The sequence below is a fragment of the Sus scrofa genome, chromosome 15, assembly GCF_054392235.1.
Source record: "Sus scrofa isolate SSC_HxYL_T2T_F1_AM1 chromosome 15, Sscrofa_HxYL_maternal_Yorkshire_Landrace_v2.0, whole genome shotgun sequence".
Classification (NCBI taxonomy): Eukaryota; Metazoa; Chordata; class Mammalia; order Artiodactyla; family Suidae; genus Sus; species Sus scrofa.
The window spans coordinates 94,956,560-94,984,319 of NC_139397.1; the positions used below are offsets into that span (position 1 = coordinate 94,956,560).

Consider the following 27,760-nt stretch of genomic DNA (forward strand, 5'->3'; position numbering starts at 1 on the left):
CTTGCTCCTACTATTATGTTGTGAGCCACATGGGAAGTCCAACACTTGCTCCTACCATTATGACTGACTGTTATTTGGCAGAAAGTGGATGTGCCCAGAGTGGAGGTTTCCACATTTGAACCAGAAAGGACTGCTGGGTTCATCCTGGAGAGGACAGTCAGCCCCGGCTCAGCTGCTGTTGGAGATGCCACCCTACCTTGCTGACCTCAAAGGGCCTGCTCACTGCTTGAGGCCAAGTGTGTCAGCAGGGACCACCTGGTGTCCCTGATGGGGGCTGGGTTCTGGGTTGAATACTCTGGAAAAGGACCTCAGTCAGGATAGTCAGGGATGAGATGGAAGAGCCATTCCCACTGCATGTGGCGGTAGAGCATAGGGATTTAGAGCATGGGGCTATCGGATCATTTGCTTTGAATCCTGGCTTGACCCAGTGCTAGCTGGGGACTCTGGGAAAGTTATGTAAACTCTCTGTGCCTCAGTTCCCTCCACTGTACACTACAGTGCCCATCTCAGAGGAGTGCATGTGATACACGCAAGGCTCAGCACAGAGCAAGTGCCTGATAAAATACTGTTACCGTGATGGCAGCACCGACCCCCAAAGATCTGAGGGTGGGTTGGGACTGACGTCAGATGGTCAGGAGTCTGTCCAAACGCTCACAGCCTAGGAAGCACCTGGCTGTCTTCTCTGCCCAGTGCCCAGTCCAGCTCTGGGCAGCCCCACTCCCCCATCCTCTGAGTCCCCCGGCTCAGCTGATCAGGGGGTGTTGGGGCTGCAGAAGAGACTGGCCGGAACTGAACTCGGGTGGCAGGCCTGCGGGGTGGGGGCCAGAGCCTAGCAGGCTCCCTGACCAACAAGCGGGGGCGGGTTGGCACAAGGCTGTGAGCTCAGAGCTGGGTGGAGATGGGGTGGAAGCAAGAGTGGTTTTATTAAAATGCACATCAGATGATATGACCTCACGGGCTAAAACCCTGTTAGACTAAGGTCCACACAGAGCCCCTGGCCTGGACTGCATCTCTGACTTCGCCCTTCCCCCAGTCCTCTTTTTTTCCCTGGGACCTGTCCAGCTTGTTCTCTCTTCAGGGCCTTTGCATTTGCCATTCCTTCTGCCTGCCGGGCGTGTCTCCCCACATATTCATGCCTGGTTCCTTGTCACTCATGTCTCAACTCTCAACTTCCCTTGAGAGCTGTACCTCGAATAGGATCCCACCGTTCCCACCTCATCATCCTGTCAGCCTTTTTCATGGCCCTTATCACTACTAATTGATGTACCGAAGTAATTAATCTAAGTACTAACTATTTCAGCATTCATTTACCTATGTAGTTATTTGTTTGCTGTTTCTCCCTTCTAGAACATACATCCACAGAGACAGGAATCCTGCCTTCAGCAAGCCTCAACAGTGAGCACTGAACAAGTGTTTGGTGAGGGATGAAGCAGAAATAGGCTGCAGAGGAGGAAGTTTGGGGGTGACCGACCTGGAGAAGTGGGTTCAGCAGTGTTGGTCATTTGGGGTCTGGGTGGGTGTGGCTGTGGCTGCAGGAGGCCAGAGGCAGGAGGTGATGGGTGCCCTGGAGAGGAAGGAGTCCCTGGAGGGAAAGGACAGAGGAAGTGACTGATCTTCATCTTCTCTGCAGAGCAGAGGGGGGGCAGCATCACTGGGCTGCGGAAGGGCCCCTAACCTGGCCCGGGGTAACACTGCGCATGTCCGTGGCAGGAACCGGCTGCACTCAGGAACTCTTCTCCTGGAGCGCGGGTTCAGGCTCTCAGCGCGTAGCAGACAGGAGGGGCAGGATGGTCGAACTCTTGTGAACTGCGCTGGAGAGAATCTGGCACAGAGTTCTACAGAGATGAGGTTCAAAAATCAACATTCCTGGTTATGGTTCCACAGAGCAGCAAAGTTTAGCTGTTTTAAAAAAGGCAAGAAACCGGAGTTCCTTGTGGCTCAGCCAGTTAAGGGTCTGGTGTTGTCACTGCAGTGGCTTGGGTTGCTGCTGTTGTGTGGGTTCGATCTCTGGCCTGAGAACTCTTTCACCTGTCATGGGCACGACCAAAAAAAAAAAAAAAAAAAAAAAAAAAGGCAAGAAACCCACAGGGGGTAATCTATGTGTGGAATTACAATACAACTCTATTCATAGCCAAGCAGAGCTAATCTGAACGTCCTAAAATAGGGTGGCCAGGCATGTGAGGTTCCCATAAATGTTTCTATCTTCATGTCATGGGTGATTTCTGGCCCTCCATGGCTGCAACCCCAGATGAAGCCAACCAGAGCCATAAACATGCTTTCTCTAAAGGGAGGAAGATGACTGCTTCCACCAGAAGGCTCTGAGCTAGGAACCCAGCAAGAAAGAACAAGGGAAAAAAACATGGTCCCCACTAAGGGTCTTTCAGCATTGATCAGCCTACTGTCAGGATTCTGAGAGTTTATTTCCAGAAAGTATCTGGAAGGGATACACCCTATTGTTCTGAGACCGTTGATGCAACAGCTTTGACAGGCACTGGTGAACGTTTGCAGAGCTTGGGGGTTCCCTGAGGGCTGATGGTTAGGACTCTGCTTTTGCTGCTGCAGCCCGGGTTCAATCCCAGGTCAAGCTGCTCCATGTCTTGGCCAAAAAAAAAAAAAAAAAAAAAAATTTGACCAAACGTTTACAGAGCACTCAATACTCAGATTTTCATTTCCAGGAGGTATATCTCTGCTTTACAGATTAATTTAAACATTTTAACTTTGGTGGGGGTTGAAGCAGTAGAGAAGTTGGAGGCAGACTGAAAGGGGAACAAAAAACATTTTTTATAAACATGTCCTTTTTAGTAACCTTCTTTCCCAAGAATTAAGCTCAGGAGTGAAGAGAGAGAGAAGGAGGAAATACGGGCCTTAGAACCATTTACGGGAACCTGGGCCACAGATGAGGCTATTTGAATAAGGTTGTACTCTAGAAAAAGTCACTCTCCTGATGTAAATTTAGGAGTAAATGCCCCCTGCCTCCAGTTTACAAGTGACAAGAGTTAACCACTCAGCCGCTACCAAAACCTCTGGGGAATTCAGAAGGGGCACGTGTACGCCCCTTGGGCTGCTTGGCAGAGAAGGAACTAATAAAACATTTTACCCTTCAAAGCACTTGGCTAATGTTTCCCAATTCAACTTCACAGAGAACCTTGAAAGCCACCTATTTTTATTAATAGCCCTCATTTTACCAGACCAGAGAGAAAGAGTACGATACATGTGGGAACAAAACTCTGGAATTTGCACACCTCCCCAGCCTCCAGCCACACGCTTCCAGAGGAGAAAGGCAGAGGCCTTTGGCCTCAGGGAAAAAGCCATGAGCTCAACCCTCATTCAGGTTTTTATCAGGATTTTATCTGTGGAATGCCCCAAACCCCCTGGCACACCCCGAGACAGCACGGCAGGGCAAACCGCATGGGAGATTCCAGATGGGAAAAGTGCATGTAGGTAAGAAAACGCACACGGGTTTTTTTTCTCTTTTTCCACTTTCCACCACTGAGCTCCTTTGTTTTGGTTGAGCTCAGCGACACAAGTGCCTTGGATAATTTAGAAATTGCTTCCATATGTGGGCACAGGAAAGAATGTACTCATTGGCTGCCTGAGGAGGAAGCTCTGGGCAGCCTTTCTTTCCTGCCAGAAAATGGTTCTCAGGCTGCAGAGTCCAGGAGTGTTTGAGATGAAGATCGGGGGGCATCTCCAACCTCCCCAATTTATCGATGAGGACACTGAGGCCCAAGGTCACACAGACAGGGACAGAGCTGGAGTTAGAACCTGGGGTTCCCTGACTGCCTTTTTTATTCTGCATGCTCTCTTGCATTTGGATCTGGTCTCATCCAAGGAGGTTTTTTTTTATCTTATATAGGTGTAAGGAACTAGGCAAGTTATTAAACAGAGTCTGCTAGCTGGTCCTGCCAGCCTGTGAAGCCCCTCACACATCCATGTCCCAACACCCACACGCGAGCTCCAGAGCCAAAGGGCTACCTCTTTTTTGGGGCCGGATCTCAGTTCTGGGTCATCCCCAGCTACTTTCTCTGGGTTTGAGCCATGTAAAACTTGAATGAATGTATAAAATGGACAGCGATCATTCTGAGGTTAAATCTGTCCACGTTCAGCGGCTGTCTCCTTAGTCCAAGCTCTTCAAGTGAAGTGACTTCATTTGGACGGAAACCATCCTATTCGAGTATTTTTCTCAGGTCTCACGTCTTTCCCTCTCCTCTCTTTATACCCCTGCCTACTCCCCACCCCTCTACCCTTCACCCCACAACTGCTCAAAAGAAGGCCCTCTAGCTGAGTCGGCATAGCAGCAGGATGGCAGGTTGGGGTCTGGACCCATAGGCCTAGCTAGGTGCTGAAGGCCGGCACTTAGGGCTGGACACTTACAAGAAACTCTGTTCAGAGGGCACCAAGGAGCTCCTCTCACTCTGCAGTGGGACCCACGCCAGGGGCTCCACGGCCCCTGACCACTACCCAGCCTCAATGCTCCATGAGTGCTGGGTTGTCCAAAACTTGAAACAAAGACTCCATCTAGGATCTGACAGACAGTCATCTGTAAGGACCGTCCTCTCTCCAGAAATCTACACCCAGAACCTTGGGTGATTTAAACCTGAATCCCAGTAGCTTGAACTGCCTGATCCAAGTGGGTCAGCAGAGTTTCAGATACTCAGGGTTGGAAAGTCAGAAGGCACTTCTGCCTGTGTTTCCTGCTCTGCCGGTGGCAGCTCGCCCCTCGCCACTCCGACTTCTCACCTCCAAGTGAAAAGCCAGAACAACTTGTCCCCAGGCCCACCTCCAAGTCACCTACACCTACAAGTCAGGGCAGACAATCCTCACCTTGTTCAAGGCTTGCTATTCAGAGGACCTGAGGTCCAGGCAGGGTTTAGCAGTTCTGCTCTTCAACCCTAACTTTTTGGGGGTCTTTCTTATCTGTCCCTTCTTATGCTGCATTATGAATCAAGTGTATTAAAGTGCTCTTCAAAAAATAGTGTTTTATTAACACTATCATAGGAGTTCCTGCTGTGGCTCAGTGGGTTAAGAACCTGAGGATGAACGCTTAATCCCTGGCCTTGCTCAGTGGGTTAAGGATCCGGCACTGCCACAAGCTGTGGCATAGGCCGCAGATGCAGCTCAGATGCAGGCCAGCAGCTGTGGGTCTGATTCAACCCTTGGTCTAGGAACTTCCATATGTCGCAGGTGTGGCTATAGAAACAAACAAACAAACAAAAACTACCACAGATAATCAGGATTACTACTAGTCATGCAAGTGTTAGTCAGATAATGCGGTCTTTCAAAAAACATTTACTGAATATGTGAGACACAGAACTAGGGATGTAACAGGGAAGGTACCCTGCCCTATCACATAGCTCTTCCTTTTAGGGAACTCAGAATGGAGCAGCTTCAGCTGCCCTCTGTCATCCTGTTTATGCTTCCAATTCACCCTATACCGTGTTGGATGGTGGTGCGTGCACACTCCCTGGACTGTGAGTGTGAGCACCTTGCACTATGAAAGGAGCTCTGGCTTATTTGTGGCAGCTCAATGCATTGGAGTCACTTAATATTTCCTGGATAAGCAGAATTAAAACTCAGCCTCCTCTCCCTCCAACAACCATCTCCTCTCCTCCCTTCCATCATCTTTCATCTCCATCACTACCTCACCACCTTCTAGCGACTGGAAGATGGAGGAAAGCCTCTTCGAGGACACCACAAAGCCCATGTTCCCATACCACCTGCTGCAGAGGTCTGCCGGAGCCACAATGAGAATTGGTTTTCTACATGCCTGACACATTTCTGTTTAAATCAGGATTTGTCAATCTGCAGACTGCTGCCTAGTCTTTGGCAGTCAAATCAATTTAATGGGTTGCGATGAGCTGCCAATTTTTATTTTATTTTTTTTTGTTAGGGCCACACCTATGGGATATGAAAGTTCCGGACCAGGAGTCGAATCAGAGCTGCAGCCGCCAGCCTACACCACAGCCACAGCAATGTCAGATTTGAGCCGGGTCTGTGACCTACACCGAAGCTCATGGCAACTCCGGATCCTTAACCCACTGAGCAAGGCCAAGGATCAAACCTGTGTCCTCATGGATACTAGTCGGGTTCTTAACCCACTGAGTCACAATGGGAACTCCTGAGCTGCCACTTTTTAAAATATATACATGTACATATAAAAGGAGTTCTCTTGGAGCACAGTGGGTTAAGGATCTGGCATTATCACTGTAGTACTCTGGGTTTGATTCCTGGCTTGGGAACTTCCGCATTCTGTGGGTGTATCACCCACCCCCCAAAAAAATATACATATATATATATACATATATAAAATAAAAATGTACTGCATTTGGTAAGGATGGGAATTGTTTTATAAAACTTTTGTTTCCATTATAGCCGTATCTGTACTGGATCTCAAAGAAGAATGCATTTTTTTTACTGTAACTCGTGGTCAAAAAAGGTTTCAAAACACTGGTTTAGATCATGCTTCTTTATATGGAGTACTCACTGTGCATAGAGAGATTCCTTTTCAAATACTGGCCAGATGCCGCCTCCCCCTCACATCTGACATTCAAAGAACAGGGCACTCTGAGCATGCTGCTGCTGCTTTTTTTTTTTTTTTTTTTGAACCCTAAACCAAGTGTAGTTCCAGACCCCAGAATCTGCACAGTGCAAGGTGACTGCCCATGGCCTCTGTATGAGGACGGAGTTTTTTGTGTAGCTCTCCTGCCTTGGCCCCCAATGAGGTACCTCATGGGGGGGAAAAAAGGAAGAACTTGCTTGGCTGACTTGCGTAACAGGGGTAGTTACAGCACGCCCTGCCCTCTAGTTCCTTCTGGCAGGCAGGCCATTGCTGGTTTCATGAGAGTTCATCAGTTTCCACTGGAAATGGGACAGTAAGTTCAGGAGAAGGTGGGACCCGCGGGCACCTGCCGGGGCTGGTCCACAGCAGAGGGAGGGCAGGCGGGAAGCCACTTTCTGCCCCTTCTGGGCTTAAGCAGGGAAGGAGCAGCAATGAGGCAGCAGCCTGCAGGTGCCCAGGAAACGGGAGAGGAGCCTGGCTGCTGCTGGCACAGCAGACTCAAAGGCAGGACATGTCACCCAAACTGTCATTCTAACCAAGCGCAAGGCACGGAGACCACAGACCTGGACATCAGAATCTTCTAAATTCCATGGGGTGTTTGTTGTTGTTGTTGTTGTTGCTGTTTGGGTTTTGAAGAAGTTGTTCCCAGGCCAGGGATTCAACCTGTGCCACAGCAGTGACAATGCCAGATCCCTAACCATTAGGCCACCAGAGAACTCCAGAACCATCTAAATTTGAATCCTAGCTCTGCCGTTGGTTTCTTAATTCTAGAAGTGTTCTGGGTGACATGAGAAAAACACGGAGATCCTGCTGCCTTCTGACCAAGAACAGCGACACATGGATTTAAGGTCAGAAAGGCCCCATGGGGCTATGAGCAGCACACCTCCCTGAGAAAACCTTCCCAGATCAGACTGGGCTTGAGGACAGAGTGGGTTTTGTTTTACCTCCTGCTCTCTGGAGAGCTTTCCTATTGTGTCCTTCTCTGGGCTTGAAAGATGGCCAGAAAAAAGGAGAGATCACCCTGGGGGCTGAGAACCCCACAGGGCCTAAGCAGAGGGATGGAGTAAAGCAGCCCCGCCCCTTGGTGGTCCACAAGGAGGGGCTTTGGGGATTGGTGGTCCAGGTCTCTGCAGGGGCTGTGGAGAAGGTCCCTTAATTCCCCTCAGATGCTCTTGCTACAGGTGGGATCGCACAGACCAGGGCTGACATCGGCCTGGCAATTTTATCTCACAGCCCCTTCTGGGCTTATTTTGAGGCAGTATAGCCCAGAGGCCTGAGTTTCTGTCTTTATCTGACTTCCTCTCCATTCCTCTTGCCTGTGGGGATCCCCAGGTCATGGCTCTGCAGGTACAAAGGTGACCTGTAGTTAGATGTCCTCATCCACAAAAATGTCTGTGGAGCCCTGTGGTTCAGGTGGCAGACAGGGGCAGGGCTGACCAGGTTGCTGGTGCAGAGAGCTCCCCGGGCAGGCCTCTGAAGGCAGCCTGAGCCTCTTCCAGGAAGGGCTGGATGTTCTCCATCCCAGCCGCAGAGCAAGAGCCCTGGGGCGTGCAGGCCCCCGGGGCCCCAAGGCCAATATGGTTGCAGCTTGGCTGAGGCCCGGCTGCCTGACGGCAGCAGGGTTTAAAGAACCAGTTTTCTTCGTGGATAGGAAGTGATTCTTTCCTCCTCTCCCTCAGGTTCCTCACTGAACTCTGCTATAAACTGAGTCAGTCTGATTCTCTTACCTCCAAAACAACTGACTTGAGCAGAGGGTCCCGGGGACGGCCTCGAAGGCAGAGGCTCAGCTCTGCACTTTCCCGGGAGCAAGTGCTGCTGGAATCCTGCCCTGCCTTGTCCTCACCTGGGTTTCCTGCGTGCTGCACCCCAAGGAGGTGTCCAGCTGAACCCTTCACATCTTTAAGGTGATGTTAACCTTGGTCCTGCCCCACGAAGAAACAGACCAGTCTACATCTCACCTGTAAATCAGTAAGAAAATCATCTACAGAATATTTCATGCAATCTTGGGCAAGGGAAAGAGAACTGGCCTGGAACTCAGCAGGCCTGCGTTCTTATCTTAATTCTGTTACTAACTGGCCATTGGCCTTGGGAAAGTCATCTAACTTCTCTGGGGTTCTGTTTCTAATGGGAGGTTAGGCAAAATGGTCTTCGACTTTGCTTGGCTTCCCAGGTCCAACATCTGGGATTTTATGAGAGGTTCTACATTTTAAAAAATTTATTATTATTATTTTTGGGGGGGGGGGGTTGCTCCCACAGCAGATGGACGTTCTCGGGTCCAGGGATCAAACCCGCACCATAGCAGTAAGCTGAGCCATCAGTGATAACAATGGATCCTTAACCCGCTCAGCCACAAGGGAACTCCGGTTCTATATTTTATAGTTAAATATTATACTCTTTCCCCACTGGCTGAATGCCTTTTTTTTTTTTTTTGCTTTTTAGGGCTGCACCCACAGTATATGGAGGTTCCCAGGCGAGGGGTCTAACTGGAGCTACAGCTGCTGGCCTATACCACAGTCATAGCAACACCAGCTCCGAGCTGCATCTGCGACCTACACCACAGCTCACAGCAACGGCCGGTCCTTAACCCACTGAGCAAGGCCAGGAATCAAACCCACAACCTCATAGTTCCTAGTCAGATTTGTTTCCCCTGCACCATGACAGGAACTCTGCCATTCATTTACTCTTGAGAACATAATGTGTCACCAGTTAATGACACCAGGCAGCAACAGTGACACTCTAGGAAGATCTTCCTCCTCATCAGAGACTCCTGATATCTTAGGGGTCATTTAAAATGTATGGCTGGGATGGATGTTAGGTGTTACAGTGGGCGATTCAGAGTGAAGTTAATGCAAGACCCCAAACGCCATACCAAGAACAGGCCCTTCTGCCGATAGCTCAGCTGTTGGTCTTCATTTTTTCTGCCTGTCCTTTTTGCAATGAGTTGGTGACATGAACCCAGAGGTATGCCGAGAAACAGGAAGTCCAGGTTACTTCCCCAGAACGCTGTATCAGCGGTCAACCATCTGCATGAAGAAAGCTGGGGCCACCAAGGTCCTTTATGAATGTTCCCTATAAAACAGGCTGGGGGCGCTGTGGTTCAGAACACCTCATGGCCTGGACTGAACCTGGCCTCTTCCAAGTTGGCTCTGTGAACGTGCACAAGTTGACTCACCTCAAATTCCTCATCCATAAAATAAAGGTCACCGCGCCTGCCTCATCGGCGTGTTACAGGGATTCAGTGAGTTAATTCAGAGCACTCAGAACTGGTGCAGACTACTAGCTGTGTTATCAGATGCTATGATTATTACTACCTGTCTAAACATACTTCCTAGAAATCGGAAGAGGAAAGAATTCCGTCCTGACTCCTGTGAGGAAGCACGAGAAGGGGGGGCCATCCTCTTATTACTGTTTCCTCATGACTTCTTTCTAAGGGCAGACCACAGCTTAGCTCAGCTTCCCACATCGCCCTGCACTTCTGGGGCCCCCACCTAGCAGCCTCCTTAGGATGAGGAGCTTCTTGCCCCCACGGAGGACTCTCGTCTCTTCACTCCCACTGCTGAGACATTCCTTGTAGCTCTGGACTGCCAGACTCCTTCCCTGCTGTCACTTAACCTCTATGCTCTCTCTGCCGCTAGGAACCTCCTCCGTTTTCATCTCTTCTTCTGTGCTGCTGGGGCCAGAGCAGAAGGGGACCAAGGGGAAGTTCCTACTAGGGGCTCCATCCTCTCCTGGGCCTCTGGCTGGAACTCAGAAAGCACCATTTAGTCACAATCTTATCTACAAAGGAGGGTTGGGCTCCCTTGGGCATCAGTCGTAAGGTTCAGCTTCCCTGGTTGTCAAACCACTTGGTAAAGCAGAAAGTCCACAGGGGGCACCATTCACCAGTGTGTTGGTCCAAAATCTTTCCACGCACAACTGGAGACCCTGTAATGTTAGCACCAATCTTGAGAAGCAAAGCAGTGCACAGTTTCTTGGATGCCATCCAAGATGGTCTGCCTCTGAGCCAAAACAGTGATGTGTTGTTTCTCAGGCCGGGAGTAAGACACACAAACAAGAGACTCGACCAGCAACGGTCACAACCACCAAGCATCGGTCACTGCAGAACTCCCAGGGCAAAGCCCCATGTGGGTGTTTTTCTCCACCTCCGGGAAGCCCCACCATTGCAGCGAACACCCTCCAAAGCAAGCACATGCAGTCCCCTGTGTGGTGTTTGGTCTGAGACTTTACGAAGGGCATGTTCATGAGCAATGACCTCTGCCTTCTAAGAAGAAGCTGCAAAGGGCACATGTATACAAAATTCAGCAAAACATGTGTTTTCCTAAAAACATGTTTTGGCCCTACCCACAACATGCAGAAGTTCTTTGGCCAGGGATCAAACCCATGCCACAGCCATGACAACACCAGATTCTTAACCCACTGAGCCAGTAGCAACATTTAGAATTGGTACTTCCTGGTTCTATCTGAAGCATTCTTCTTTTTATTTATTTTTTTTTGGGGGGGGGGTCTTTTTAGAGCCACACTCACAGCATATGGAAATTCCCAGACTAGGCATCAAATTGGAGCTATAGCCGCCAGCCTACACCACTGCCACAGCAACACAGGATCCAAGCTGTGTCTGCGACCTACACTAGAGCTCATGGCAATGCCAGATCCTTAACCCACTGAGCAGGACTGGGGATCGAACCTGTGTCCTCATGGATACTAGTCAGGTTCGTTACCACTAAGCCACAGTGGGTATTCCTATCTGAAGCATTCTTTAAAAGGCGTAAGCCAATGACATACATGTGCATGTATGTGTGTGTGTGCACACACACGCGCGCGTGCGCACGCGCACACACACAAGCACCTGTGTGTGGTATGTAAGAACATGTGGTTTTAAAGTTGTGACCATGTGTGCAGTATACAGATGAAGGGTGAATATAATGGATGTGTGTAGGCACATAGTGAGCTAGTGTGATTCTTACCAGGTGTAAATAAAACAAGACCTGTCAGGCATTCCTAGACTCACCTGGCTCACATCCCATTCCCCCAAATAACATTATAAGAAAATCTCAGGATAATATCTGACGGTCTTTTTTTCAAGTACACAGTGAGATTCAAGTAGAAGTGAAGAACTCAAGTTGGTTGAACTATGATTCAATTTTCATATATTACACATAATATAGCCACACAATTTTAGCTAAATGAGAAATGCGATAGACATCTATTTCTCTCCCTTATTTACCAAAGACTTAGTCAAAAACAGGCAAAGTAACATTTCAGACTTATCACATTTCTAACTGATGAGTTAAAATACTCAAAACCGCACTGTTTAGATGGCACCTTATCTGGAGACGCTGGGTCTGTCCCGTCACAGGCATCACAGACATCTGAGCTTCAATCTCTGCTCCATCCTTACGGATTCCCCTTACTCTATTTTTTCACAGTGTTTTATTGTTGTCAAGGGCATATGGCCACTAGGCAACAAAGCTGGGATTATAATACAAGTGGTAAACTCAGTCTCCCGCTCTTACGGATCTTTTCACATTATCATTCTACCTTTTTTTTTTGGCTATGCCCATGGTATGCAGAAGTTCCCAGGCCAGGGACTGAACCTGAGCCATAGCTGAGATCCAAGCTGCAGCAGTGACAACGCCAGATCCCCAACCCACTGTGCCACAGGGAACTCTTACCATTCTACATTTAGCAGCAGATTTGGTGTAAAAGGAATAAAATAAATAAGCTAGTTGGTATCAGGTCTTAACTGGAAGTGACTTGATTTTCAAAAGCCTATCTCTGAGGACTGATGGACATCCAGAATCAAGAGCAAGAGCCAGAAAGTGAAGGTAGGACAGAGGGGACATGCACCCTCAGACAACAGCATAGGAGGAGCCCAAGAAGATGAATGTTTGTAAATCCCAATGCCAAACCAACGGTACGTGCCCAGTTCTCCCTGGGCACAGCTCTCCCTCACTATGCCACTCTCTGGCTAAAACCTAAAGCAGCTCCTACCAAGGCCAGCAGGCACCCAAAACTTAGTCCAGTCTTAGGACTCTGGCTGATTGGGGGCCAATGGATTTCTGATCTTGAAATGACCTTTGGGAGTTCCCATTGTGGTTCAGCAGGTAAAGAATCCAACTAATATCCATGAGGATGCAGGTTCAATCCTTGGCCTTGATTAGTGGGTGAAGGAACCAACATTGCTGTGAGCTGTGGTGTAGGCTGTAGACATGGTACGGATCTGGTGTTGCTGTGTCTGTGGTGTAGGCCAGCAGCTGCAGCTCCGATTCAACCCTTAGCGTGGGAACTTCCATGTGCTGCAGGTGCAGCCCTAAAAAGACCCCCCAAAAAAGAAAAAAGAAAAAAGAAGGAAAGAAAGAAAAAAAACTGACCTTTGTTTTTGAGTCATGGAGAGTCAGGGTGCTGCAGGACTAGGCCATCACTGGAAACTCAGAGTCTAGAGATTTCCCTGTTCTCATCAGACCTCCCATATTTCTGCACTGGAGGCTCCATCAAGACTGACTGTGAGAGGACTTTCCTGATGGCCTAGTGGTTAAGGACTGCGTTGTTCCTGCTGTGGCTCGGGTTATTGCTGTGGTACAGATTCGATCCCTGGCCCAGGAACTTCCTCATGCCATGGGCACAGCCAAACACAAACAAAAAAAGAGACTGACTAATGAGAACCATATGGACAAGGCTACATCCTATGAACTCAGCTCCCGAGGACCTTGGGTTCTGCACGAGAACATGCATTCTGAGGAATTCCTCTGGCTACCTTATGCCAGGACTTGCGCCTCAGTCTTGAGAGTTACCTTGTGTTTCTCCATGAGTGAGCCTGGCTCCCTTCAGTCAGACATGTCAGTCTAGTCTGGGGCCTTTTCCCAGCAGGAGGCCCTTGGCTTGTTCCAGCCCCGGCAGTTTGGCAGAATGTACAGACTTATCTTTCAGGGAACACTGATCTGGATAACTCGGCCTCATTCAGGAGGCCCGGCCCTGGGAGGGTCCAACGCGGATGCGTCCTGTCTTAAACAGGATGTCCCTTTATGGAGCTTCCTGGCCCTCAAAACACTCCCATTAAAAATAGAGCAACACTTTATTATGGCAAATATCAAGGACTCACAGAGTTTCGAAATTTTCAGTTCCAACGTCTGCTGCCCGGACACAATCTTTTCGCCATCTGTGTCAGGTTACTTACAAAGCACGGTTCTTACGCTGGGCTACACAATGCCGGCCCAACCTACCCGAATACAAGACATTTTGCGCATTGATTTGGTTATTCTGTCCGTATAAACAGATCCAGTTGTACAGCTGTTTCTGATCAGCCAATGTACTGCTGGAGTTATATACAAATAATTTTATAATGAACTCAGCAACTTCAAGGACAGGAGCAGTGGAATCTAGTCTCACCTCCCAGAAAAACAAGCTGGAGCGACGCGGGCAGGGGCTTTCAACCACACTCCAGGTCTAAATTCCTATCTGCTGTGATTCACTTTTTCCTCTTGATGTAATTCAGCATAACTTATAACTAATGCTCTCAGAGAACATGTGTCTTTAGACGTTAGGATTCAAGAAGGAAACCCAGTTAGCTGTGCAAGCTTAGGACTACTTTAATATTCCCCATCGTTGCATCTGAGTTTCTATTTTTCCTGTTAAAACATTTACAACTTCTTACATAATGTGCTTTCATTAAGAGAACATTGGAATCAAAAGGTCTGTATTTACTTTGTTATAAGTAGCTATCAAGTGTTTTGTTTCATTTCAATACCACAATTAAGCTCAGTGAGCTTAGACCCAAGTTTTTCCTTTCCAGTTCTAGAAGACAAACCACATGCACATTAGAAAATTAAGGAAAAGACAGGGCATGAATAATTCAAATGAATGGATTTTTATGTAAAGTAAAGGAGCGACAAGTGCTCCCTAAAGAAATCATTTGAAACAAAACAGGAAAAAGAGATTAGAAAGTTTATACTGCTAAAATGAATTACGCTGGCAAGGATGTGGGGAAACAGATATTTTCAAATAGTTTTAGTAGGACTGTGAATTACAAGTTTTGGAAAGTAATACCACTTTAGAGACTCTCACAGACAGAATTCAAAGCTTCTGTATGTTCTGAACACATGGATGTTCTGAGAAGCATTTGGTAGTGAAACAAAACTTGAAACAATCTGAATGGTTAAATTATGGAGTACTAATCAGCCATAATATAAATGAGTTTTTTAAATTTGGAGAGAAGAGTTCCTGTCATGGCTCAGCAGAAATTAATTTGACTATCATCCATGAGGATGAGGTTCGATCCCCGGCCTCACTCAGTGGGTTAAGGATCTGGTGTTGCCGTGAGCTGTGGTGTAGGTTGCAGACGTGGCTCAGATCCATGTTGCTGTGGCTGTGGTATAAGCCAGTGGCTGCAGCTCTGACTCGACCCCTAGCCTGGGAACCTCCATATGGCATGGGTGCAGCCCTAAAAAGACAAAAAATTTTAAAAAAATTTTTTTAATTTAAAATAAATAATAAATTTGGAGAGAGTGTTTATGACATTTTGTATGTTTACAAAATCTTGTGGATATCAAAAAGATAACTTCACCCTCATGTTTATTGTAGCATTATTTACAATGGCCAAGATAAGGAAACAACCTACATGTCCATCGGTGAATGAATGGATAAAGAAATCAACACACACACACACACACACACACACACACACACACACAAAATGGAATATTATTCAACCAAAAGAAAGAAATCCTCCCATTTGTAACAACATGGATAGATCTTGAGGGCATCCCTGCTAAGCTGAAATAAGTCAGAAAAAGATTTATTTTTCTAAGTGAAGTCAGTTAGAAAAAGGCAAATACTCTATGATCTCACTTATATGCGGAAATTTAAAACAGTCAAACTCGAGCCTGTAGAAACAGAGTAGAATGGTGGTTACCAGAGGCTGGTAGCGGGAGTAGGGGGAATAAGAGACTCGGGAAGATGCTGGTCAAAGGACACAAACTTTCAGTTAGAAGATAAGTAAGTTCTAGGGCTCTAATGCACAGTATTGTGATTAGAGTTAACAATATTATTTTATATACTTGAAAGTTGAAAGACTAGATCTTAAAAGCTCTTAACACTAAGAAGAAATGATAATTATGTGACACGATGGAAGTGTCAGCTAACCTTTGGTGGTATTACAACATTATGAGTGTATCAAGTCCACACATTGTATACCTTAAACTTACACAATGGTATATGTCAATTACATCACAATTCAAAAATCATGTAGCCTAACGTGTACATGTTTCTATTCTTAGTAGAAAAATGATATGCATATGTACACAACTGCATATAGTTTTACACGCAAAGAGAAAAGAAAGTGCATCCCAAACTGATGATATTAATTACCAAGTGGTTAGATTTGAGAGAGAGGGAGAAAAAAATCACTTTTTCTTTATATGCTTCTTTCTTTTTTGCCTTATTTATATCAAGCACATAATATTTTTGTAATCTCAACAAGGTAAAAACTCTAATTTTTAAAAAGTGATAGAGTCGTATTTTCGGCAAAAACAAGAACTCAAAGACCATTACAAAGATTGAACACCTGCCCTGGTGATTAACAAAAGCCTCTTCTAGCTCAAAGGGACATGTTTCATCACATTAGAGATGATGTATATACAAATTCTGTACAGAAAGGAATGTTATGGTTAAAATAATAACATAAAACCCTGGGCACAGTCCTTTAACCAACTAACATTTTATTTTCTCTTTTTCTTCTCCCAGTTCCTCATCAAAGACGGAAGATTAAGGTGGGAGGGATTACAATGTTTATGCCTGAGGTTCTACCTCCAACCACCTTGTAAAGAATCACACAAGATAATCCCTAATTTTAACAAAGATCTAATTTCTGAATTTGTCTCAAACAACATATGAAGTGTTTTTGTTTTTGTTTTTAAACAGTGCTAAAACTCTAGGAAAAAGAACAGTGTGGAATTTTGCTCACAAAAACTTGAGATTATTTAAACTGATGCTCTGGGTTATTTCTTAAAACCACCCACACAATCAAATTCTAGCCCCGATAGATAAGAACGGGCACTGTTAAAGTATATTACTACTTTTGAAAAAGATTTACAAAAAGACTTCATCTACTTTGCCTTTTTTCTAGGCCCTCAAAAATTGAATTAGAAATTTCAGTACCATCTGAAGACTCATCTCAGTGTCTCTACCCCGGCCTTCTGGAGCCTGGGAGAGATAACTGGTTAGTCTTCTCTTCTTCTCCCTCCCCACCCCCACCCCCAATCCATCACCATGGTCCTTCCTGAAAGTCCCTCCCTCCAGCACACACATGTGCTGCTTACGGGATTTGAGCCTGTTCAAGGACAGCCCAGTTTTTTCTTATCTCAGGCTGATCTGACTGTCTCCACTATTTAAAGATCCATCCCCATAACACACGACTATTGTGGTTGAGACACTGATCTCACTGTTTACATTTTTTGAAAAAAAAAAAAAATAGCTAGGGTACATGTTTTCTCAAGAGCTTCTCCAAGGTCTGAAGGTTCTCTACTTTCAAAATCTGTTCTGCCTAGGGGAGGAACAATCTCAGAGTTTCCTGAAGTATTTGATAATAGGTTCAACACTTCAAAATTGCACCACTCTAAGATACATTTACTCTAAGGTGTGCATCATGCTAAGATGTGGCCAGGTTTCTTTCCTGGTCTCTCCCAGGCCTAAATTCTTCAGTCAATAGACCTAATTTCCTGCATACGTCTGTAGAAAATGCTTGGGAAATTTCAGAAATGGGCTCAGTGACACATAAGTGGTTAAGAGGCAAGAAATTCCACCAACTGTCTATTTGGTCTGTGTATGCCAACGAAATGATTATACTGATGTTGTCACTGAATGTGACTCAGTGGACTAGGTGTCTGGGTATCATTGCACGACACCCTTAACAGGTGAGATAATGGTCACTGAATGGGCATACGTAGCCATCCCGGCAGCAGAATGCTATGCAGCTGTTGAGAACAGAGTATCAGAGTTCCTGTTGTGGGGCGGTGGTTAATGAACCCGACTCATATCCATGAGGATGTGGGTTTGATCCCTGGCCTCACTCAGTGGGTTAAGGATCCAGCATTGCCATGAGCCGCAGTGTAGGTCGAAGATGCAGCTCGGATCCTGAGTGCCTGTGGTGCAGGTCAGTGGCAACAGCTCTGATTGAACCCCTAGTCTGGGAACCTCCATATGCCGCAGGTGCAGCCCTAAAAAGACAAAAAAAAGCAAAAACAAAAACAGAGTAGCAATATGTCAAAGATAGACTGAAAAAACCAGGCAGGCAAAATGCAGACAATATCCATATAACACAGTCTCAAATACCCAGGGTGGAGGAGGGACAGTAGGAGGAAGGTAATCAAACTGTGTTTAGCTGTTACAATGAGGTAAGGTGCACACATTATACACACACACACAGTACTTAAAGTAATCAAGTATTGCCTATGAGAGAAAAATATATTTAAATAATGTAAATATATATATACATATATAGATGTGTATTGCCTATGTAAGAAAAACAGAAAATACATAAAATTAACTTTTTATTTTATGCTATAAATTTGACTCTTCTGGTCCAGGAAACTATTTGGCCCTCAATTTTCCATTTTATTCACCATATCCTTCTCCTTCAGATACCTCACCTAAGAGAATTATTTATCCTCCAAAACAAGGAATCTACGGCAGTCTAGGGAGAGGCTAGTGTCCTTCAATTTTGTTTAAGCTCTTTCTCAAGCAGGACACTGCCTCTCAGTTCAAAGAAAAAGATGGAAAATCCATGGCTGGGAGAGTCCCAACCCTCACTAATATGGAAGTGAAGCAGATATGGTTTTAGATCAAGAAATGTTGGAGTTCCCATCGTGGTTCAGTGGTTAGCGAATCTGACTAGGAAACATAAGGTTGCAGGTTCGATTCCTGACCTTGCTCAGTGGGCTGAGGATCCGGCATTGCCGTGAGCTGGGGTGTAGGTCGCAGACATGGCTCGGATCCCGAGTTGCTAGGGCTCTGGCATAGGCCAGAGGCTACAGCTCCGATTGGACCCCTAGTCTGGGAACCTCCATATGCCGCAGGAGTGGCCCTAGAAAAGGCAAAAAAAGACACACACACACAAAAAAGAAGTGTCACTTCTTAGGTTACATGCTAATAAGTCCCACCTTCCCCACAAGAACACAAAATCCCACCCCTTTATTATTAGGATCATTGTCACTGTTCAATTTGGAAGATATAAAGCAGCATCTAAAGATAATTGTGTGTGTATGTGATACAAAGTAATGTTGTATTATACACATTAATCATGGCGAAGGACCACTCTTAAGATGAAGCTTATTTCTCAGCATCTTCAGAAACCATTAAGATCTACTTAACCTTCATGAAAAATTCACTCACCTCAAATCTTACAACCTGAGTGCAGAAATTAACTGCCACTCAACAAACATTAACTGTGAACCTACTATACAAGAACCTACTATTTCTGAGAGAATATAAAAAAAAAATTTTTTTTCTCAAGTTGTTGCCTTGGAAGAGTTTACTTACCATCTCATGAGGGAGAAAACACCTTTGCAAATGACTCCAATACAGAATAGAGTGAATTCCAAGCCACTGGGGAGACCCAAATAAGCAGCTACACAAATTTACTAAGGAAAAGTAGGAATTAGCTTTCAGAGGGAAGAGTGTTTCAGCTTTTCTTAAGAAGAATGTTTTTACAATGTGAACCTTGTTTATCAAAACCACTAGAGAAATTTGTAGGTGATTATGTCACCAGTTTATTTTAGCTGTATTCTTCTAGTATTGTGTATTGGCAAAGTCTATTTTTCTTCTCAACAGGTATTTGTGGCCAATTTGAAGAATCTATAGGACTCGACATACAGGTGAAGAAAGGGCAATGTCTAGAGACGAAATGGCAATGCAGAGGCATACAAATGGGAATGGCAAAGAATCCTTTAGCAGCAGCCCACAACATGAGAAGCAGTGTATAGCAGGGCAGAAGGGAGCATTAAGAGTTAAAAGGGCAGAGTTTGGGAGTTCCCGTCGTGGCGCAGTGGTTAACGAATCCGACTAGGAACCATGAGGTTGCGGGTTCGGTGCCTGCCCTTGCTCAGTGGGTTAACGATCCGGCGTTGCCGTGAGCTGTGGTGTAGGTTGCAGACGCGGCTCGGATCCCGCGTTGCTGTGCCTCTGGCGTAGGCCGGTGGCTACAGCTCCGATTCAACCCCTAGCCTGGGAACCTCCATATGCCGCAGGAGCGGCCCAAGAAATAGCAACAACAACAACAACAAAAACAACAACAACAACAAAAAAAAAAAAGACAAAAAAAAAAAAAAAGGGCAGAGTTTGGAATCAGAATGCCCAGGCTTGAATACGAGCTCTATCACTAGCTGTGTGACCTTGGGCAAGCGGCCTAACTTCTCTCAGCCTCGGGCTCCACATATATGAATGGAATCTACCTCACGAGGTTGTGGGACTATTAAATGACTCAATTAAATGACATAGTAAATGGTAGTATCGATGGAAGAAAGGAAGGGAGAGAGGGAGAGAAGAAGGAAGGGAGGGAGGGGAAGGAGGAAGGGACAGGAGACTCTGCAAAGTTTGGACCACATCACAAAGCTCTGAAAATGTGATTCATGTAAATTAATACAATTAAGCAACAAAAGGAAATTAAAAAGAAGAAATTGAGTTATGCTAGAAAGATGATTTATTAGAAGAGAAGAAAATATATCCCTAGTAGGCAATGCTAAAATGTCACACAGGTGGCTCTCTACATCAGAAGGTTTTGGTATCTGAAGGGGTCCTGGGATACTATCTCCCATGAATACTGTGGGATGACCGTATTTGTATAACATCATAGCAACATGTTTTTACAATAACATGTAAACATGACAACCGTGTATCTGAAGTTTCTAAGGTAACGAAAAATTTTTTTTTTTTTTTTGCTTTTTAGGGCCATCCCATAGCATATGGAGGTTCCCAGGCTAGAGGTCAAATCAGAGCTGTATCTGCTGGCCTAGGCCACAGCCACACAGGATCTGAGCTGAGTCTGTGACATACACCACAGCTCACAGCAACGCTGATCCCTGACCCTATGAGAGAGGCCAGAGATTGACCGGGCATCCTCATGGATACTAGTCAGATTCGTTTCCACTATGCCATGACGAGAACTCCAAAGCTAATAAAAACTGTAAGTGACTGTGTCTCTTGTTTCTTTTCATTATGTTCCTCTTTTATTGAGTTATTGAGTATTAGCAAAGTCAACTACTTTTTTTTTTTTTTTTTTTTGGTCTTTTTAGGGCCGCACCTGCAGCATAGGGAAGTTCACAGGCTAAAGGTCGAATCTGAGCTTTACCTGCCCGCCCACACCACAGCCACAGCCACACCAGATCTGAGCCACGTCTGCGACTCATGCCACAGCTCATGGCAACGCTGGATCCTTAACCCACTAAGCAGGGTCAGAAATCGAACCTAAGTCCTCATAGATACTAGTCAGATTTGTTTCCGCTGAACGATGATGAGAATTCTCCAAAGTCAACTACTTCTGACTTCTCACCAAGCCTGAAATGCTGAGCAGGCTCTACAGGAATCTGTCAGCGTGTCCTGACCCCCTGGCCACAAGAGAACACAAGAGCAGGGCCACTCCCACTCTGTGGCCTGGATGCTCTACCTGTGACCAAAGCAGCTTTGCCCAGGGCAGGCAGTCCCCTTGGTCACCCCACACGGACGACGGCCACTGTGTGACTAATGAAACATGTTACCCTGACGCCTCCTGGTGCCAAAAGGCCAGGAAAGTAGCACATCTTTATCTTCCTGCCCTTTATCTGCCCTGATCATCTCAGCAGAGTAGCTCAATTAGCTAAGCATATATCACAGGCTGGTAGCCCCCCAATACTGACATTCTCCTCTGTGACATTCCTCCTCCTTGGCTGTTAATACACGAAGGGATTAGGGGGAAGCACTCAACAAACTACAGACAGCTGAGGGATTATTCTGTGTTAATGTATATAAAAAGCAGATCCTATGCTTAGGCTCTTTTTCTATTTCGTTATAGAAAGAAGCACACCAACACAGTGTGTTGTCCAAATTAACACTGATAATAGGAGTTCCCACTGTGGCTCAGTGGTAACAAACCCAACCAGTATTCATGGGGATGCAGGTTCGATCCCTGGCCTCGCTCAGTGGGTTAAGGATCCGGCGTTGCTATGAGCTGTGGTGTAGGTCGCAGATGCAGCTTGGATTCCCCCGTTGCTGTGGCTGTGGTGTAGGCCGGCAGCAACAGCTCCAATATGACCCCTAGCCTGGGAACTTCTATATGCTATGGGTGTGGCCCTGAAAGAGACCAAAAACAAAAAACACAAAAATGAAATATTGATAATAATAACCCACAAATATCAAGCAGCAGCACTGTCCCAGATAATCTGTCCAGCAATCCACATCCACAACTTCATCTGACCCTTGTGACAACCCCGTAGGTAGAGGTGTTTACTCTCATTTTAAAGATAAAGAAAGAGAAGTGGCAGAATGTGTAAAAACAGAGCTGGGACTGGAGTCAAATGTGCCCGCCCTCCTGGCCCATCCTTAACCTTTAGGGAACTCCAGCAGCAGGAGCATGCTGGCACCAGGTGGGGGCTTTCAGAAGGAGATTCCTGGGCCTCACCCCATCCTTACAGAATCAAACCTTTATAAGCTTCTAGTCACACCCATGGCTAAGGACCAGCAGACTTCAATACTAGTTAAAAGTGTGTTACACAGCAAAGCATTATTCAACTAACTGGAGGTATTGCAGGGAATTGGGTGAGCCTCGAGTTTTTATTATTCCAAAATATACAGGAGACAGCTAATTATTTTGATTTGACTGTAATCTCTACAAGGTGAGGAACAATTGATAAACATTGGGCTGGGCCAGGAGGCCGAGTAAGGAAGTATTCTTCCATCCCAGGAAGGCGGGACCTGAACTGGTCCTGAATTGGGGCAGAGAAGCTGGAACACAATGTATGTGTGCCTATTAATTTTCCCATGCTGGGCACAGGGCAGACACTTGTCAGAGAGATGCATGAGTGAAGGACTGACTCCCTCCAGGTGAAAGTAATTTTTTCTTTTTCTTTTTTTTTTTGGGCCGCACCCGCAGCATATGGAAGTTCCCAGGCTAGAGTAGAAATGGAGCAGTAGTCATTTCTGGCGCAGGCGACACCACAGCCACCGCAACGTGGGATACGAACCGTGTCTGCGACCTACACCACAGCTCACGGCAACCCTGGATCCTTAACCCACTGAGTGGGGCCAGGAATCGAAAACGCCTGATGGATACTAGTCAGGTTTGTTACCGCTGAGCCACAACGGGAACTTCCAGCTGGAATTAATTTCACTCTCCTCTCCATTCCCTGTATTTGATTTGCAACTTTCAAAAAATCTTATTTACCACATTCTGCCCTTCACTCCTGCTATTCGAAACCATGTCTCATCTTTGCCAGAAGGTAAGCATTCAGGGGGAAACTCCACCTCCTTCTGAGCTAGGTCCCCTTCTACCCCTAACACAAGGCACAGCGGTGACCCCTAACAGGGACCCTCAAGGCAGAATGAGTGTCTCATTTGATTTCAACTGTGACCTGATTCACATATGTGGGTCCTGGTTATTCACAAGGCATAAGCCTACCAAACCTTCCAGCACTGTGGCATCACTGTGGCATCACTGTGGAATGTTGGTCACAGTGGCAGAGACCTCTGTATGAAAATCATTAGGAATTTGGTAGACCTCAGGCTTCAGGAAGACGATGGCTCTGGGAGGCAGAGTCCTAAATATCAGATGCTTAAAGTGAAGGGGCTACAGCAACAACCAAAAAGGTACTTTGCCTTCTGTTCTCCTGATGTGCACTGTAGAAGTCCTATCCATAGTTAAGAACACCCTGAAATAACCAAGACTGTGACATAGAGCCAGGGATGAATACTCCCCTCAAAAGCAGGCTCATCCCTGAGCAAAGCAACTGAGACAGTAAGTTTAACAGGTAAAGGGATACCACTTTCTCTCCACCAGCCCTGTCCCACTCCTTTAGCTTCTTTTTTTTTTTTTTTTTTTTTTTGCTTTTGCTTTTTACGGCCACACCCACGGCATATCCCAGGCTAGGAGTAGAATCAGAGCTGTAGCCTCTGGCCTATGCCACAGCCACACAAGATCAGAGCCCCATCTGCAACCTACACCATAGCTCACGGCAACACAGGATCCTTAACCCACTGAGCAAGGCCAGGGCTCGAACCTGCAACCTTGTGGTTACTAGTTGGATTTGTTCCTGCAGAGCCGAGACGGGAACTCCCCTCCTTTAGCTCTTTATTGCTCTCATGTCATGGTGCTACATACTGCATGGTGCCCCTCTAATGCCTTGTGCTGTGCTGCTTTTTGCTGCTTCACACACCATTATCCCACTTGATCCTCACAGGATGAGATGGAGAAAGGGCAAAGGTTATCAACTCCATTTCTTGGATAAGTGAGGCTCAAGTTGCACAATACACATGATATGCCTAAAGGACCAGAAAGTGACACTTAATTGGTGAAATGAACAAACAAATGAAAGGCATGAATCTCTACAGCTGGAAATAATCTCACTGTCTCTAAATGAACCCACATCTGATCTTACCTTGCTTACAAATCTTTTTGCTCTACATCACAAAAACCTAAGAGTTTTTGTGCTGCTCAGGGAGCCAAAAAAGATGATGAGGTTACTAGAATAGTCTAATAACCACTGCAAAGTCCAGTCTGCACAATTCCACTCAACGGGTAATGGGCTGCTACAGGTAGCTGGGGATTTGGTCCCTGAGACTCAGCCCTGTGAAGATGACAGATGAGTCAAGATACACAAGAGGAGAAAGCAGTCTTGTGAGCACTGTAAAGAGGAATTAAGATGCAAATGCCAATGGCCTATGCTGATTTTCTCACCTCCAGAAGTCCAAGGGTATTTCATAAAAACTGAAAATGAAAACTCTTTGGAGTTATTTTAACCGTTAACAGAAAAAGGCTTTTTCTGAGGAGGAAAAATATGCCAACGACTCAAAATGAAGCTACAGTATTGTTTTGGAATTGCCTTGGGAAACTGGCAAAAGAAAACCCACCCAGGGTGGGATTCGGTCCAGCGGCTCCGCGGCTGCACCGCCTAAAGTCTGGGACTACACTCGGCCAGTGATTGGGGGTGGAATCCAGTGACTATTCAGGGGACAACGGTGTCACACAATTTTCACAAAATGGGACCAAGTTCACCCAGTCACTGCTGACAACTTGAGAGGTTTCCCAGAGAACTGAGATAAAGTCAGCAGCCCGTGGCCCAGGAAGGAATATGTATTCCTCTGGGATTAAGCAGGACCAGAGGACCTGGCCAGGCTCGGTTCCTCACAGACACACCCTTTGTTAAGCTCCAGGAGTCCAAAGTCTAACCACGAGTTGAAGATTTGGGTCGCCCGGATTGGGTCAGCTGGTTTCTCTTACGCTTGCAACTTTCTCTAACAGTACTTTAAAAAAAGAAGAAAAAAAAAATATGTTAACAGAAAAAAGTAGAGGGAGTGAGACTGAAGTGAAGCCGTTCCGAAAGTTCCGGAGAGGCCCTGGGGGGAAAAGAGCTGACGGGGACTGGACGTCCTTTAAGGTCACCGCACACATCTAACGCAAGCGTCTACACTGCCCGCAGCGCGAGGCTCAGCCTGGGGCACCCGGCGGGAGGCGAGTCTGGGAAGCCGCGTTGCGGGATGGGCACAACTCCCCTGAGAAGAAGCAGAGGCAGCTCCCTGGCAGAAACTGGCCTCGGGGTGCCCTAAAGTCTCCATTCGCCTGTCATGGGTGGGGTAGACGCGGCCCCAGCGCATCGCAGCGAAGCCCCTGCCGTGGGTACCTAAGCCGGGAGCCGGGCCGAGCCCCCCGGGTGGCCCGGAGATCTGCGGAGCCCAGCGGCGCGCCCAGCCCAGAAGGCGCCCGCGTCCGGACCCTCACGGTCCGCCGCCCCTTCCTTCTCTGCCCGCGGGTACTGGACGCGCAAGCCGCGGGGCCCGAGTCCGCCCCTCCCGAGACCGCGCGCCCGCACCCCGCCCGCAGCGGACGCAGCCCCGACGTCCCCGCGGCCCCCGCCCGCGCCCACCCGGCGCCGAGCCGAGATGCCCAGCCCAGCCCCTCCTCGGGGTCCCTGGGGGCCTAGAGGGTCTCCACGGGCGCTGCCCTGAGTCCCCGGAACCCGGTCGCGCCCTTGGCAGCGGCAGCGGCGCGTCCCTTACCGTGCAACGGCTCCGGGCAGCTCCAGGGCCCTGCGGCGCGCCGGGCATTTTTCTTAGGGAAACTTCTCCCCGGTTCGTAGGGCTGAGCCGGCCGGGCAGGAAAAGCGCTCAGCGCCGGGAGGCTGCGACCATCCGGGAACTTCGCTGGGATGTAAACCCTCCCCCTCGGCTCCCCGTCCCCCCCCGCCCCCCCCTGCGGCCCCGCCGCATGTGGACGCGCCGCGAGGCCGCTGCCGGCCCTTCGCCCTCCTCTCTGTGCGCCGCGCCCGCGCTGCCTGGAGCTGAGGCTCTGCGCCCCACGGCCTAGGGCCTCGAAGGAGCGTGGCAGCAATGGGGCGATTGGAAGCTGGGGCTCCTGTGTCGCTCCTTCCCCTCCCCTGGGTTTGCAAAGAGGTGGGAACTGGAAGGGGTGTCCAGCTCCAGGGCCCTTTCCTCCGAAGACTCCACAGCTTCCCGTTGTCGGGGTCCCTTCACCACCGCCATCACCACCCCCGTACCCGACCCCCCGCAACCCCAAGAGAGGGAAAGCCTTTTCCCGGCCTTCTCTGTCCTCAGAGAGTCCGGCTTGGAGACACCTTAAATTGAAATTCATCTTAAAAAAATGAATTTTAAAATGGAGTGGCACCCACAAAGACCCAAGGTCCACCTGCATCTTTCTCTCTGCCCACTGTGTGGGGACAGCAGTGCTCATCTTATGGAAAGAAGGCAAGTCCCCCCACCAAGAACCAGCAGGATTCTCTGAGTAGTTCCACTCCTAGTGGGGATGTAGCTAATCAGCCACCCACATCCTCAAATATGGTAGCACCAGCAGCAAACAGTTGGAGAAACCTGAGGTTCTACGCCATTGCCGGAGCTGTTACTGACCAGCTCTGAAAGCGGCCACCTCCAGGATCCAAGCACAAGCTCACACTAAGACAACACAGATGTTAAAATCTATGTGTTTGAAAAGAACAACAAATTGTGATCGATATAATAACCATGTAATCATATTACATGGTTAAAATGTTAAACCATTAAAATGGTTTTCATGTTTATTCATGTTAAAATACCAAGGCTGTATATCCCCTCGAATAAAAGCAGGACAGGTGGAAATACATGCACTTCAGAATGGATGTCCTAGCTTGAAGAGGCCCTTCATCCTTGACTTTAGGCTGTCTGCTTGTAGGCCAGCCCCCATGTGCACCTTTGCACCTTGACATGCTCTTAACAGATACAATAATTCTTCTGGGAAAGAGATTTAGTAACATGGGTAAACTTCTCAATGACAAACTTTTGTCCCTGAATGAACCCATCTTTGGGTAAGCTTTTCTTTTTCAGCCATTTCCGTGGTGATATGCATGTTATGTTTTATATAAAATGAAGACAAGCCATTGCATATGTCAACGTATTATTCCAGACTTGGAAAAAAAACCAAAGCATTTAGCACAAGGTGTCATGAAAGTTAAAAGCCCGGGAGCTGCCTCCTACCAGCCCTCTAAGCCTCAATTTGTGCTTCAGTCAAATAGGAATAACAATAGCACTTAGCCTTTTAGGAATGTTGTGAGGATTAAATGTGATAATCCCTCTAAAGATGAGCAGAGCAACAGCACACAGGTAGAACAGCAATTTTCACTTATCTTTAATTCCCCAAAGCCCAGTAGAGCTCCTGACAACTTTTAAACAATTGATTAAATACTGGTTGGGATAAGAACTCATGTCTTCCAAAAATCCATGTAAATTTTGCATTAGTACACACAAAAGAAAATTAGGAAGATAAAATACTTGTTCCTTCTGATACTTTCATCATCAGAAGCCAAAAATAAAGGGTGTTCTGAATTGTCTCCTGTTTTAAATCACCCATAAAGCCAATGATCATTTGTCCAGAGTGCCCTGGCTCTCTTTCCTCAGACAACAACACGTCTGTCAATAAGGTTAAAACCTGAATCGTATTTTATCAGTGGTAATTTTCTAGTTTCAGTAATTGAGCTA

The 27,760-nt window shown here is 47.0% G+C and overlaps 1 protein-coding gene across 4 annotated transcripts in view; it reads right to left on the reverse strand.

Moving 5' to 3' along the window:
* WIPF1 (WAS/WASL interacting protein family member 1) overlaps window positions 1-25,935 on the reverse strand; it is a 125,374-nt gene extending 99,439 nt beyond the window's left edge. For 2 of the 4 annotated variants that reach the window (XR_014829607.1, XM_021074983.2), the window contains exon 1: window positions 25,793-25,935. The gene's annotated coding sequence lies outside the window, so the exon portion shown is untranslated. Of the gene's footprint in view, window positions 1-1,471; window positions 1,583-1,675; window positions 1,836-25,792 lie in introns of all 4 variants that reach the window. The other 2 variants (XM_084999558.1, XM_021074985.2) reach the window with 2 other exon arrangements.
* Window positions 25,936-27,760: the final 1,825 nt, after the last annotated feature.